Source organism: Mercenaria mercenaria, chromosome 5 (genome assembly GCF_021730395.1).
Source record: "Mercenaria mercenaria strain notata chromosome 5, MADL_Memer_1, whole genome shotgun sequence".
Classification (NCBI taxonomy): Eukaryota; Metazoa; Mollusca; class Bivalvia; order Venerida; family Veneridae; genus Mercenaria; species Mercenaria mercenaria.
The window spans coordinates 69,276,005-69,290,476 of record NC_069365.1 but is presented as its reverse complement, the minus strand read 5'-3'; the positions used below and the strand labels follow the sequence as shown (position 1 = coordinate 69,290,476).

Here is a 14,472-nt window from a genome sequence, read left to right as displayed (position 1 = left end):
ATGATGATGTATCAGATGCAAGAACCATGTTACTAAAAAAAATTATTATGAGGGTCAAGATATTTTCAAGAACCATGTCAACAGCTCAAAGGTCAAGGTCACAATGTCTTAATTGTCAAGGACACTTTTCATCATATTGCAGGGTCAACAACATAAGTCTAGATGCCAAATCTGATATTGATTAGGTTTTGAATGCCCATCAGTTTCAAGGTCATGTGTTATTAATAGAAGGGAGGCAAAGATACGTTGAGTCTTACTGTGCTAGTCTCTCCGGCTATTTTCAGGGAAGCAAGGGAGTTCTTGTATGACCCGATTGGCAGTGTCATCATAAGCCTTGAGATGGACCAGGAGGAAACATGAAAAGATTGTGATGTGTTGTTGCATGGCAAGGTAAGCACAGGAAGATGTAAACTCTTGAGTCAGAATTTCCTTAATCTTGCTATTATTCAAAATGATATCCTGAATTTCAAAAAGTATGTCAGAATAAAGAAATAACCACATTGTTGATATCTCACCACAATCGCATGCTGACTTGCAACGCGAGCTGACCTCTTTGATCCCGAAAATAATTACACAAATTTTATAGTGCAAAAATATTTTATCAATAATTTCTTAATGTCCATTGCCCATGAAACTTAATATTTATTTAATGATGATTTTAATTCAGTAAAATGGTTTCTTTATGATTCAGTGTACAATAATTCTGCATATTAAGGGACTCAGTCGTTAATAGGCATTCGACATGCAATTGATTGCCGAGAATAGATCGTGTATAGCGTACCTTTACTCAGGCTCTTTAGTTTTTGACAGAAAATGAAAAGACGGGCATGAAAATTAATAACTTGGGAGGGATGAATATTTCATTGATTTGGCGATGATTTTACAGTGTATTAGACTGTCATAAAGGTTCTGTCAGTAATTTATCGCAACCTTTTAAACTCAATTTTGGCCACTTACTTAAAATCAAAAGGAAATAGCGGCTTAAGGGTTCAAACAGGGCTAAACTTCGACGCCTTTCTCGGATTAATATTTTATCGAGTGGACATTGGACATGTGGCTGGGTAATATGAATCCATTTCATATGCTAGGAAGGTTCTTTATAATTGCGGCTTGTATTCATTTGAGTTTTATGCTAGTATACCCAGTACCCTTTACAGCTCATTTAACTGCTACAGAATTAGCGGCACAAATGTTAAAAATTGTTCAATCAAGTTTCCCGCTAATTAGTGTACAGGACTCACTATCATGAATTCAGGAAATTATGAAAAGATGCCATGTTAAAGCCTGCATTGGCGAACTCTAAAGTAAAACATGGCAGGTAAAAGCAGTCATACGAATTACTAGCATGACTTGCAGTATGGCTGAACCATTGTCAGAAATCATGATTTTGATAGTTTATACCTGTTTATTTTAGATAGATAGTGAAGCAAGTTCTACAAGTATACAATATAATATTAATCACTCTCGACACCTCATTCCTGATGTAATCCCATCACCATGAGGGTATGAGAGAAGAGAAGCCCTTTTAATGCTGAGCTACTGGTACCATTTTTCACATCTTTGGTATGACGTAGCCGGGAATGGAACGGTTAGTTCCTTCTAATTTTATAAAAACAAGACTAGTTAATGTTATTGAATGGGTTTTGTTGATGTACTCATTCTGTAATATATACATTTTTTTAAAAAGATAGTTAAGCATTTAGGATGGAAATCTCATATGTTCCCCTATGAGTTCAAATTAGTAATTCAAATTTGACAGAACCCACAAAGAAGTACAAAATAATTATATGAAAAGTAAGAATAAGCATATAAAGTTATATAATATGAGTGCAGTTAAACCTTTTTGTAATTTACTGTTGATAGAAAACTTAAAAATATTCCATCAAATAACCCTGTATGTGTTGTGACATTAACCCTTACCTTGCTGGAGATGATTGATTCTGCCTTTGTGACCAGTGCAAATCTGCAGTGTTTGCCATTCATTCAGTATCTGTATTATAAGTACCCCTTTTAACACTTAATGGTACTGTCCAGATTGAAAGATGGACAAGTTCGTTATAGATTGTAGCTAGGTAAGGGTTAAAGAAAGAACAATGAGCATTTCAAAACAACTTTTTTGCAGGTGATCTTTGTTTGAAGCTATCTTCATATTTTTATCCATTTATTTTGGTCTTCTAGTTGGGACGATTTTTTTTATTCAGAATGTCAATTTGACATTTAAGTATCTTTGTAACACAATCTGACTAAAGTACTTGATCTTCTAAACGAAGATCTGAGAACGACCCATTCACATTCGTCTTCTGTATATTTTGGATTTCCATTATTGCTATTTTTATGTTATCCAATCAGACGACTTGTTCGATTGTCAAAGGATAAGAAAAATATGCGGTTATTCCAGGACTCGAACCCGGGACCCCTCGTTTACAAAACAAGTGGCCTACCGACTGAGCTAACCGGCTGTCTGATACATTACGACATAAAAATTGTAAATATCAAAAGTCAATGCTACATGTAGATTTGCAAGATGTTGTAAGCTAGGCTCTGAATGGCTAGCGAAAGAGCCGTCAGAACGAGGCAATGAATAGGTCGTTTTCAGATCCTATGCGTAGCGTAATATAGGAGATGTACTTTAGTCAGATTGCTTTGTAACAAATAATACATATATTTATATACTGATGGCATCATGACTGACACACATTTACTTGAATTATTGACCATTTCTTTGACATTTAATTATTAAAGTTTAGCTTCTGGACCAATTCAGAATGTAATGATTGCATAAGAGGTACTAAAGCAAAGTGTTTATGATACTATTTTATCTTTATTTTCTATAGCAAAATTGAGACACCGCATCATTTCAGAACTATAAAACCAGTCTACCCAGCATGTGTAATTATGAGTGCCCTCTGCATTTGACTGGTTCAAAAGTTGTGAAAATTATAGGTTACCAGTCCAATAATAGGCAGAGACCCAGTCCATTCAGTGGAATTGAAGAGGGAAAGTCATCCCCTTTAGGTAATGTCACTGTGTAATGACCATTTCCTTTAAGAAGTAGATTGCGTTATTTAGTAGGATTGTTGATTAATTGGCTACAAGCTCAGAAGTCACAATGGACGCGGGGACAAGTGGTTTGAAAGGGTGCTTAACCGTGAAAGGCATCCCCGCTGTGGGATTACATAAACACGCTTTAATTTAAGAGCATGTCCTCAAGGGTACCTAGTAATTTAATATTGTGGTCAATCGTGAGATGCCAAAATTGTATTTTCTACAGTGATTCTATTGGTTTTCTTTCTGATAGGTCAAGAATACCAGTTTCCCAAAATGAAAATACAAGACCATTTAAAGTTATTTTGTATGATGGTGAAAAGATCAGATAATTAAAGAGAGACAAATTTGTTTATTAATTTTGTAATTAGCATTTTGAAGGTTACTAGGTTTAAGAATTTCTTCCTATTTAAATTTTGTTAGAACTTCGTAATGTTTTCTTGCATACAGGACAAGTTTTCCTGTCTTTTTGCTGTTGCTTGAAAAACTTGTCTTAACACCTTAGGGTGTAAGAGGACTCGCATGCTGTACTTTATAAATGAATTCTTTTAAAAATTCATATGCTACTACAATCAAATACTGCTGAAAAGAAAAGCTTTTTTTTACATTTTATTTCTTCTGATATTGAAGAATACACTATGCAAGAAAAAGAATTTTAGTGGTTGTAGGTGTGGATGAAAATATCCAGTGCCTAGGTAAGTGTTTGCCTTGTCACTGTCTAAACGAATTCCCTTGATATTTCAATATACACAGTCAGTCAGGGAAAGATTTTTAAAAAATACATTATTCTAAAGACATTCAAAATGGTATAAGGAGTATTTTAGATTGAGTATGTCTTGAAACTATAGTTTTGACACTTTACAGGTTTTTTGTTTGTTTTTTTTTTCATCATTTATTATGATAGTGTCACATGTCCTTGGAAAATGCTAATTCAGTCGGAAAAGCCAGATTTGATCATTTGATCAAAATTTAATTTTTGTTTGTTTATTTTGGGTTTAACGCCATTTTTAGCTCATCTGATTTTTTGAAAAAAAATGATGAGTTATTGTCATCACTTGAGCGGTTGTCGGCGTCGGCGTCGGCGTCTGCGTCGGCGTTGCCTGGTTAAGTTTTATGTTTAGGTCAGCTTTTCTCCTAAACTATCAAAGCTATTGCTTTGAAACTTGGAATACTTGTTCACCATCATAAGCTGACCCTGTATAGCAAGAAACATAACTCCATCTTGCTTTTTGCAAGATTTATGGCCCCTTTTGTACTTAGAAAATATCAGATTTCTTGGTTAAGTTTTATGTTTAGGTCAACTTTTCTCCTAAACTATCAAAGCTATTGCTTTGAAACTTGGAATACTTGTTCACCATCATAAGCAGACCCTGTACATCAAGAAACATAACTCCATCTTGCTTTTTGCAAGATTTATTGCCCCTTTTGGACTTAGAAAATCAGTTTTCTTGGTTAAGTTTTATGTTTAGGTCAGCTTTTATCCTAAACTATCAAAGCTATTGCTTTAAAACTTGCAACACTTGTTCACCATCATAAGTTGACCCTGTATAGCAAGAAACATAACTCTGTCCTGCTTTTTGCAAGATTTATGGCCCCTTTTGGACTTAGAAAATATCAGATTTCTTGGTTAAGTTTTATGTTTAGGTCAACTTTTTCTGTTAAACTATCAAAGCTATTGCTTTGAAACTTGCAACACTTGTTCACCATCATAAGCTGACCCTGTACAGCAAGCAACATAACTCCATCCTGCTTTTTGCAATACTTATTGCCCCTTTTGGACTTAGAAAATCATTTTCTTGGTTGAGTATTATGTTTAAGTCAACTTTTCTCATAAACTATCAAAGCTATTGCTTTAAAACTTGCAACAGTTTTTCACCATCATAAGTGGACACTGTACATCAAGAAACATAACTCTATCCTGCTTTTTGCAAGAATGATGGCCCTTTTTAGACTTAGAAAATCATGGGTAGGACAATATTTCTATTACACAAAAAAAATCAGATGAGCGTCAGCACCCGCAAGGCGGTGCTCTTGTTCAACAGTATTTCAGTTACGTAACTACGGGCAGTTAACCTAACCAGTGTTCCTGGATTCTGTACCAGTACAAACCTGTTCTCTGCATGTAACTGCCAACTTCTCCACATGAAACAGAGGTGGAGGACAAATATTCTCAGACACAATGTTTTTTATCTAATTGTCACGGAGAACATACGGGGATCGAACTCATGACCTCGCGGTACGTAGATCTGCGCTCTCCCTATTGAGCTAAGTGGGCGGGCTTCAAAATTTAATGTCCAACCACAATTAGTGGAAAAAGAACATCTAAAAATGCAAATGTGCCACACAATAATGGCAACTTTGGCATCTTTCAATTGAAAGCTTGAACAAGCAGAGTCAGAGACTGAATGGTAATTTCTCCTTTGTTCTAACTTTGGCTTTTCACATCATTTTGATAAAATTTTACTTCGTTTCTTTTGAAAAGCTAAAATATTTATTGGTTACCCATCTGGAATGGAAACTTGTAAATTGCTCTGTTAATGTCTTTGTCAGGTTGCTTACTAATCAATGGTCTATAACAGTATTTGCCATATGAGACACAGTCGGTTGTTCTGGTAATTACGTAACTTTTCAGAGAAAGAAGGTGAAAATTTTGCTGTTGTGGAAGCTGTAATCTTCAATTCATTATTTTCTTGTCAATGTTTGTGACATTTTCTTGGAATTGATGAACACTTATGTGACTTTAATGATATTTTTGTTTGATCAGATGTCTGTAAGAACATAATTACCAGTAGTACAAGATAATTAGGAAAACACAGTGATAAATTGGTAGTAATGGCTTTTGTAATTTTACCAATGGATGACTGTAAATTTCACAGTTCTAAAACTTTCGGGGAGGGGGTAGGGGGAAAAGAGTGGGGATTTCAGTTGATAGTGCATGTTGGGTCTACAGTTTAAAGATAAAAGAATGTTGATGTGAAGATTCAATGTGTTTGAATGTACACATCTTGTTTTTTTTCGTGGTCAGTCAATGAATTGCGGAGTTAAGGGCCTTTGGACGTATTCAAAATTGGTAAACTGGCATTATTGGTAAATAGAATTACTTCTATAGGTTTGATTCCTCTCCTTGTCATACCAAAGATGTCAAAAAACGGTACTAGTAGACTCCTCACTTGGTGTTCAGTATTAAAAGGATAATACAAGAACTGGTCAGTATAATGTGACTGGGTAGGGTAGTCAGGTGTCCAAGTTGTGATATTCCAGTGAGGCAGCACTGTAAAGTTCAGCATTGAACTCAATGCTGCAAGTAGGCACTGTTGTGTGCATGACTGAAAAAATGTTATTAAAGACACTAAACCTGAATATGCACACGCACACCGATGAAAATTCATATACGTGATCATACGGAAATGGTATTGTGTATTTTTTGGGTCAGTTATGCAACTTTGAATTCCGACAGAGCAGTACTTCAGAGGTATGAATCACTTTCAGGGATAATCCTAGTTGTCATTAATTTATCATCCTTGTAATCACGCTATTTCCAAAACTTTGATATAAACGGAAATTAAAGCTTGTTTAGGAAAACAATGAATTTTGTTTTACAGTCATGATACATGTAATTTATGTCTTAAATTGAAATACATTCGTCATTTTGTTTGCACAGTTTCAGGTTGATTATTAGCAAAAAATAAATAAATGAGCCGTGCCGTGAGAAAACCAACATATTGGTTTTGCAACCAGCATGGATCCAGACCAGCCTGCGCATCCGCGCAGTCTGGTCAGAATCCATGCTGTTCGCTTTCAAAGTCTATTGCAATTGGAGAAACCGTTAGCGAACAGCATGGATCCTGACCAGACTGCGTGGATGTGCAAGCTGGTCTGGATCCATGCTGGTCTTAAATGCACTGTGTTGGTTTTCTCATGGCGCGGCTCAAATTAGAAACCATCTTGTTACTGCAAGAAACTGATTGATTTCAGGATTGTGTTACCGTAGCAACAGTGTAGTACCTGCAAAAAAAAAATGACCAAGTTCCCTGACAAAAGGCAATCAAGGTATCATTTTCTTCCTTTCAAGTTTGAACAAATCATTCAGGCTTGTTACATGTAATATTAACCTTTTCCCTATTATTTTCCTTGCCGTGGTACCTAAACTTAAGAGCTTGCTTACTGTTGAGTTACTATCAAATTGTAAAAGAAAGAAGTTTATTTCAAATTGTTTGAAATTGTGGGTGGTATGGTAGTGTATTTATAATATATATATATATATATACCAACCATCATGTATGGAAGAATATTTGGAAATGTTATAATGCAAAGCAAAATTGAGATGAAGTGATTTTAAAATCTTATATGCATAAAATACTTTGTGATGAACTTTATTGAAATAAGCACTCCTCTTTCTGTGCTCAAATTTATAGAGAATTCATTTACTTAACTTTGTTATGAATTTATGTGCAGTTATTCTGAAAATTCTGTTGGAAATAGGAAAGATGTTGTAGATGAATAAAGATGTTGTAGAAATAAAGAAAAAAAGTTTATGGGACTTGTGGAAGAAGAAAAACCAAAAGGTAAATTAGTTTAATGAAAGTATTTTATGCACCCATCATAAAATTGGGTGGGGGGTGCATATAGTGTTACCCGTGTCCATGTGTGTGTGTTTGGGAAATGGTGGTGTTCATGTCCGGGCCTTAACTTTGACATGCATGGTCCGATTTCAGTATAATTTCACACAATGATAAGCATGGATAGACAATGTGTCATCGCAAAACCTTTCACAGTTAAAGTCAGGTCAAGCCTTGTGAACTACCAATTTCCTAATATACTGATAAGTGGTCTTCGTCTGTCCAAATTGACTGCATAGTCAGATTTGATATTTGCACAAAAGATCAGCATGGATTGATGACATGTCATGCTGCTCAAAGGTCAAGGTCACAGACCTTGGTTGAATTTGTAAAATTTTGGATGAATTGTATATTTTTCAGGCTCATACTTTTGACATGCTTAGTTGGGTTCTTCTTTTAGTTTATTAGCAGTACCATGCCGTTGACCTTTTTCTTGTGTGTCTGTGACACATTTCTAGTTTTTTCTTGCATTCCAGAGGAGTGAGTGCTGGATAAAGTGCCCCACGATTTTATGTGTGCTCATATTATAACTGGTATCGAACTATCTTGAACTTATCACAGAATTCCACCTATCTGGAAGACATTTTCAAGTCTCATCCGGAAAGCATATCTTTAATAATTTCAGATGGAATTTTGGTTATCTTGAAGTTTTATCTCTTGGAATACAAGATACAGGGTTTCATATATATATTTCTTGCACACAAGTCAGATTTCTACCTTGCTCACAAAAATTCCCAACACCCTCTCCATACCCTACTTCAAAAAAAAAAAAAGTACCGATATGTAAATTCAAATCTTGACTGTCAGTAATATGCAAATGAACTTGGGCTGAAAAAAAAAATGGAATTTGTTTTTTAATTTTAAGAATGGTTTAATTAAAGTCTTCAAATAACGTGTCTTTGTCAAATTTTTGATTTCTGCATAGCAGCTGTTTAGAGTATAAGTCTTGCAGACTCTGTGTGTTCTTTATGTTTGTTTGCTTTTTATTTTTTGTTGTGTCTTTGTTCATTTTAGTAGTGAAAAATAACATTTTCCAGTAAAATCTTTAATTGTGTCAGTGGGAGTGTTTTTTAAGTAATCTACCATGTAGAGAGGCATCTTTAAAAACACTTGAAAGAGATATTCATGTAGAATAGTAGACAAAAGATTACAATATTTCAAATCATTATATCACATTTTATTGATGTACACATTTGAAAAAGATATGTCTTGTTCAATTTTAGCGATTTTCTAACCTGAGCTTCGTATGCTAGGTTATGATGCTACATGAAAAATTACTTGAATCTACATTATACCTCTGACTTAGCAGTGAGCTTTGATAGAAAAGATATTATTCAGAATGAAAAGTCAGTATAAAATACCAGATATATTACAGGGAACGGCCCTCTTAAAAAACAGAACCCCTGAGTATTGGAAACCTCCCTATCTGAATGAACTTTGCTGTCCTGAAATTTGACCTTCGTGTTTCATTTTAAAATACCCCTGTAAACTGAAACCGCTGTATTCCAGAAACAGACCAGTTTTCGAAAGCAGACTTTTTTTTTCAACAAAAAATTACCCCTGAAAACCAAAGAATTTTAAAGACAATCAGAATTTAGCACTTGCTTTTTATTATGCTTCACAGAATATATTCTGTTTGTAGAATATGTCCATAAAAACTTTTAATGATATGAGCCGTGCCATGAGAAAACCAACATAGTGGGTATGCGACCAGCATGGATCCAGACCAGCCTGCGCATCCGCGCAGTCTGGTCAGGCTCCATGCTGTTCGCTTTTAAAGGCTATTGGAATTGGAGAAACTATTAGCGAACAGCATGGATCCTGACCAGACTGCGCGGATGCGCAGGCTGGTCTGGATCCATGCTGGTCGCACACCCACTATGTTGGTTTTCCCATGGCACGGCTCATATAATGTTTCATTTGGTAACTAAACAAGATCAAAATTTAAAATGATTCAGGTTACTTTGTAATTCAATAACTATTGATGTAAATGTAGCTTACATTCCACTGAGGAAACCTCTCTAAACCAAAAACCCCTCCAAAGCAGACTTCTACTCTGGCCTGGAGGCCATTCGGGTTAGAGGGGTTCCACTGTATTAAAGAATTCTTGGCCTCAACAGATGCTGTTAGTCTATTACAAACTGTGTACGTTGTTATGAATCCCACCTTGCATGCTGTCCCTCGGTCCTTTAATTATAATGACAATAGAGGCAAGTCAACAAAGAGAGCAAGGTTTACATTGTCATAGTAACTGAATAGAAATTATAACCGATGATTTTCAAAAATCACTTCATGTTTTACCAATTCATCCACTGACACCTTGTAAATAATGACCGCTGACTAAGTAGGTGGAGAACAGTCCCTTCGTTGTAGCCAGAAAGACTGGCTTTGCTAGTCTCTATTGACAGTAAGGGGATTGAAAAATGATCCCTTAGTTTCCCCTTTCAATTAATTAGGGAACAATAAATAGTCCCTTCTTTTTGACAAAGTGATAAGAAGTTTCAATTAGCTTTTAAATAAATTTTCATTATGAGTGAAAACTAGCCACTAACATGTACTTTAAAAGTCATTTTAGGAATTTGAATGGAGTTTTAGCAAATTTTGTTTTATTGTATTCTATTTAAAATGAAAAATGGGAAAATGAGTTCTTTCAATCTTTGTGACAGGGAAGAGATTTGGTGTTCTGTGATCGGCTACTCTAATACAGTTTAGTTTTAACACAAAATTGAAAAATATACTGTAAATACCTTATACCTTAAAATATGCTATGTAGTCAAAATGGAAAAAGGTTTTTATTATAATAACCTTTAGCCTGCTGGCGGCAAGTGATTTTGCCTTTGCAACCAGTGCAGACCTAGTTACTGCTGATCATGGTCTGCACTGTTTCCTATTCAGTCAGTAAATTTTCAGTGAACACCCCTTTGAGTTATAAGTGGTACTGTCCAAATTGAATGATGAACCAGTCCATTTTAGAAATTTAGCTGGGTAAGGGTTAAGGTAATGGATCTGTAATGACAATCAGTAATTTCCATTCGATTCTGTTTAAGCTGTAAGTTATTTTCTCTGCTAGAGAAACCATTGCAAGTACGAGCGGAAGGACGGAAGTTGCATGGAAATATTTCCGATGAATATGATAAATCCACCACCTTAAAGGGAAAACAACGGGAACATTAACAGCTGGTAGCTAAAAGAGCCAATTTTTATCTTTAAATATTAAACAGCCACTTAGCTTTATCATTCATGCATGTAGATTAACATCTTAAGGGATTGCGACTTAGAGTCTGAAGCCGTGCCCCTGTCTTACTTATGAACATATTTAGATGCGGATGAAATATTTAACTGCAAATATTTAGCAATAATAACCAGTTATTTAGCCAACAATTTTCCAGTAAGCGAGAGAAATTTATAGTTTTTTTTCGATATTTTCCAGATTATATCTAAGGTTTTCTCACTTTATGTTCAAATTATAACAAAAAAAATGTTATTTCTACATAATTAGGTCTTTGTATGCTAAATTATCTGTGCATGGTATGAGCAAAAATGAACGCGATACTTTATAGATTTGTCTCCATCCGGTATATTCAACATAGGTACGGTAAGTAAATTAAATTGCAGTCGTAGCAGTTTTGCTTTTCAGAATGTTTTTATATCTTCATGGATGCATGGATTTATAAACTAAACTGCTTTTACATCAAGAAATCTGACGTTACATGTTTGAATTGCTCCTTTTTTCCGAAAAGGAGGAACCTGACTTTTTGACCAAGAAGTGGTTAAAGACACTGATTTTGAATCACATACACCTTACTGTTATGGGTTTAATACCTTGCTTGGGATTACAACTCTTCATGAGAGGAAGTCATCCAGCTGACTTGCAGAAGGTTGGTGCTCATGCCTGCAATAATGGCATGATAATAATATAGGGAAACCATGAGAAGCATGACTTATAACTGTGTTTGTGTGATGTTAAAACCAACAAAAACAACAAATCCAAAATTTTCGATCTAGTGTCAATACATAAGCATTAAGAAATCATCAAAAATCATAGTAATAACAGAGTTTCTGTTAGAAACTTAGTAGCCATTTGGTACTGCTGTATACAGCCAATGGTCAAGCTTTTATTTTTGAAAAGCTTTTTTTCTGCAAAATAACAGTTTTGGTTTAAATTGTTCTTAAATTAAGTATCTTATATTTTGTATGGAAAATGACACCATGTATGCTGTCAGTGTTGTCAGACAAAACAATGTTGTAATGAGACTTATGAAAACAGGTATCACTCATACAGAGTCCACTTGTCATATGAAATAATAACAATAATCACTTAGAACATATATACGGGACCCGACAGTGAAGTCCATGGATTGATTTGGGAATATTGAACACTGTATTGATAGATTTGACAAGTATCATTGTAAAAATCGAAGTTTATCAAAGAAAAACATCAGCCCCCTTAGGTGGGCCTGATTTTTATTGCACAGTTTAATTGTTGTTCGATTACTTTTATTACATTTCGTACTAAAGGTATCTTTGATCTTACTCTAAATTTTTAAATTTCACTTTTCCAGGCATTTTTAAGAGAATTTTTTTTAAAGACTGGTCTGAGATCAGCTAGCACAAAAAATTAGTAACACAGGAAGTTGATATTTTTTTTACCATGCCTTATATTTTGTTGATCAATAGCATTTTTATTACTATTTTCGCTGGAGACGATTGTGTCTGCTTTGACATTTTTAATAGTGATTTCGTATTGACTTTGTTATTTGGCCCAGGACTGTTGTATTATTTTAGGCAATAAATTATTTATAATCTGTATTGGTTATCAAATAATATCAGTAAGATTTTTAGATGTTGAATAAATGTGTTTTTTTTTTAAATTCAAGATGGTGTCAGTTTTTCTGCCAAGACTGGATCGTGATATTGGACTAGTTGGCTGAATAAGTCAGAAGTTGTATTGCTTCCAATGGAGGTGATTGACCAATCAGATTAAAGGAATCTGATAGTGGCCCAGAAAATCCAGCATTGGCAGAGATAAACTAAAATATTGCTGTCTTGAACAAATAACTTAGTGTTGAGACAGATATTACTTGAGCCACGCCATGAGAAAACCAACATAATGGTTTTGCGACCAGCATGGATCTAGACCAGGATCCATGCTGTTCGCTAACAGTTTCTATAATTTTTATTGGCTTTGAAAGTGAACAGCATGGATCCTGACCAGACTGCGCGGATGCGCAGGCTGGTCTGGATCCATGCTGGTCGCAAAGCCACTATGTTGGTTTTCTCATGGCACGGCTAACTTACAGTCAAACCTGAATTAAACAGCCAGCCAAGGGAGAAACACATTTTGGCCACTTACAGGTGGTGGCTGCTGTACACAGATTGAAATTAGAACAAAATGCCAATGTGGGAAGTAAGCTGACTTGCTGCTTAACCCTTACCATGCTGGACACGATTGATTCTGCTTAACCCTTACCATGCTGGACACGATTGATTCTGCTTAACCCTTACCATGCTGGACACGATTGATTCTGCTTAACCCTTACCATGCTGGACATGATTGATTCTGTTTTTGTGACTAGTGTAGATCATGATCTACACTGTTCCCTATTCAACCAGTATATGTTTGGTAAGCAACCCGGTAAACAATTTATGGTACTGTCCAAATTGGAAGATGGTCAAGTCCATTATAGAAATTTAGCAATATGAAGTGTAATGGAAAATTTCTTCTTAATACAGGGGGTCATTAAGGCAGGTTCAACTGTCCTTATAAATTGATACTTCTATACAAAATAAATGTAAATAAGTAGTGTTACTTCTTGGTCTAAGGTAGTTTTCAGTCAGTGTAAGTGAGTTTCAAGAACACCATATTCTGTTCTTGAAAGCAGAACAACTTTTTTTTTCATCTAAAGCAAAGGACATTATGCTACCATTTCAGGAAGTATGTTGCAATTTTCATCAAAAATTGCATGAGAACTGAAACTAAAGAATAGTAAGTTTTAAAACAAGTTTTAACAAAAAAAAAAACCCAACACATAATGTATTGTAGATCAGGTAAACTAAATTTACCCAGATTTTTCTAATTACAAAATTGGTACAAATATATAAGTTTTTTCAGTAGTTATATACTATTAAAATTTAATAGTTTAATAATACAATATTTCATCTTATATTTAAAGAATAACTTGTTTATAGCCATTGTAGGTGTCAATTTTATTGTGTAATAGTATACTATTTTATTACCTTAATCATGAATGTATGATTTCAAATCTTTTTCAAATTACATCGTATTTACAATCAAAATTTCAATGATATCTTTTTGAAATCAGTGCAATAGTTCTGCTATAAACTCATCAACTTTACTTTACTATACCACTACATTTTCCCTTATCAGTGTAATTAAGGTTTGACTTTTGTAATTACATCACACTGGCATTTATATGACCCTATGTAAAATGGGCAATTTTATTTCATTTAATTTATGATTTTTAAAGAAATTTAAACCAGTATTAGGGATAATTCAAATATTTGTAAGTTTATTTTTGATGCACTTTAGGTTTGCTTCATTTAAGTTTTTGGGTCCAAGTTTTTGATGCACTAATCAGCTTCATTTTCATTTTTATATGAACTGTTTTGTTGCATTAATTTACTTTGAATTGATTTGCTTTGGTTTGGTTTTCAATGTACTGATATGATTCATTTAAAGGTTTTTAATGCACTTATGTGCTTTGTTTACTGATTTGTTTAATTTATACAGATTTGCTTTGTTTAGGGTTTTAATGCACTAATTTCCTTCATTTTTGGGTTTTAGAGC

General features: G+C 34.5%; 1 protein-coding gene across 1 annotated transcript in view; it reads left to right on the top strand.

The window, feature by feature from the left end:
• Positions 1 to 298: 298 nt before the first annotated feature.
• LOC123558500 (protocadherin-11 X-linked-like) overlaps positions 299 to 14,472 on the top strand; it is a 46,348-nt gene continuing 32,174 nt past the window's right edge. Inside the window, exons 1-3 of the mRNA XM_053543845.1 lie at positions 299 to 390; positions 7,021 to 7,095; positions 7,528 to 7,610. The gene's annotated coding sequence lies outside the window, so the exon portion shown is untranslated. The remainder of the gene's footprint in view (positions 391 to 7,020; positions 7,096 to 7,527; positions 7,611 to 14,472) is intronic.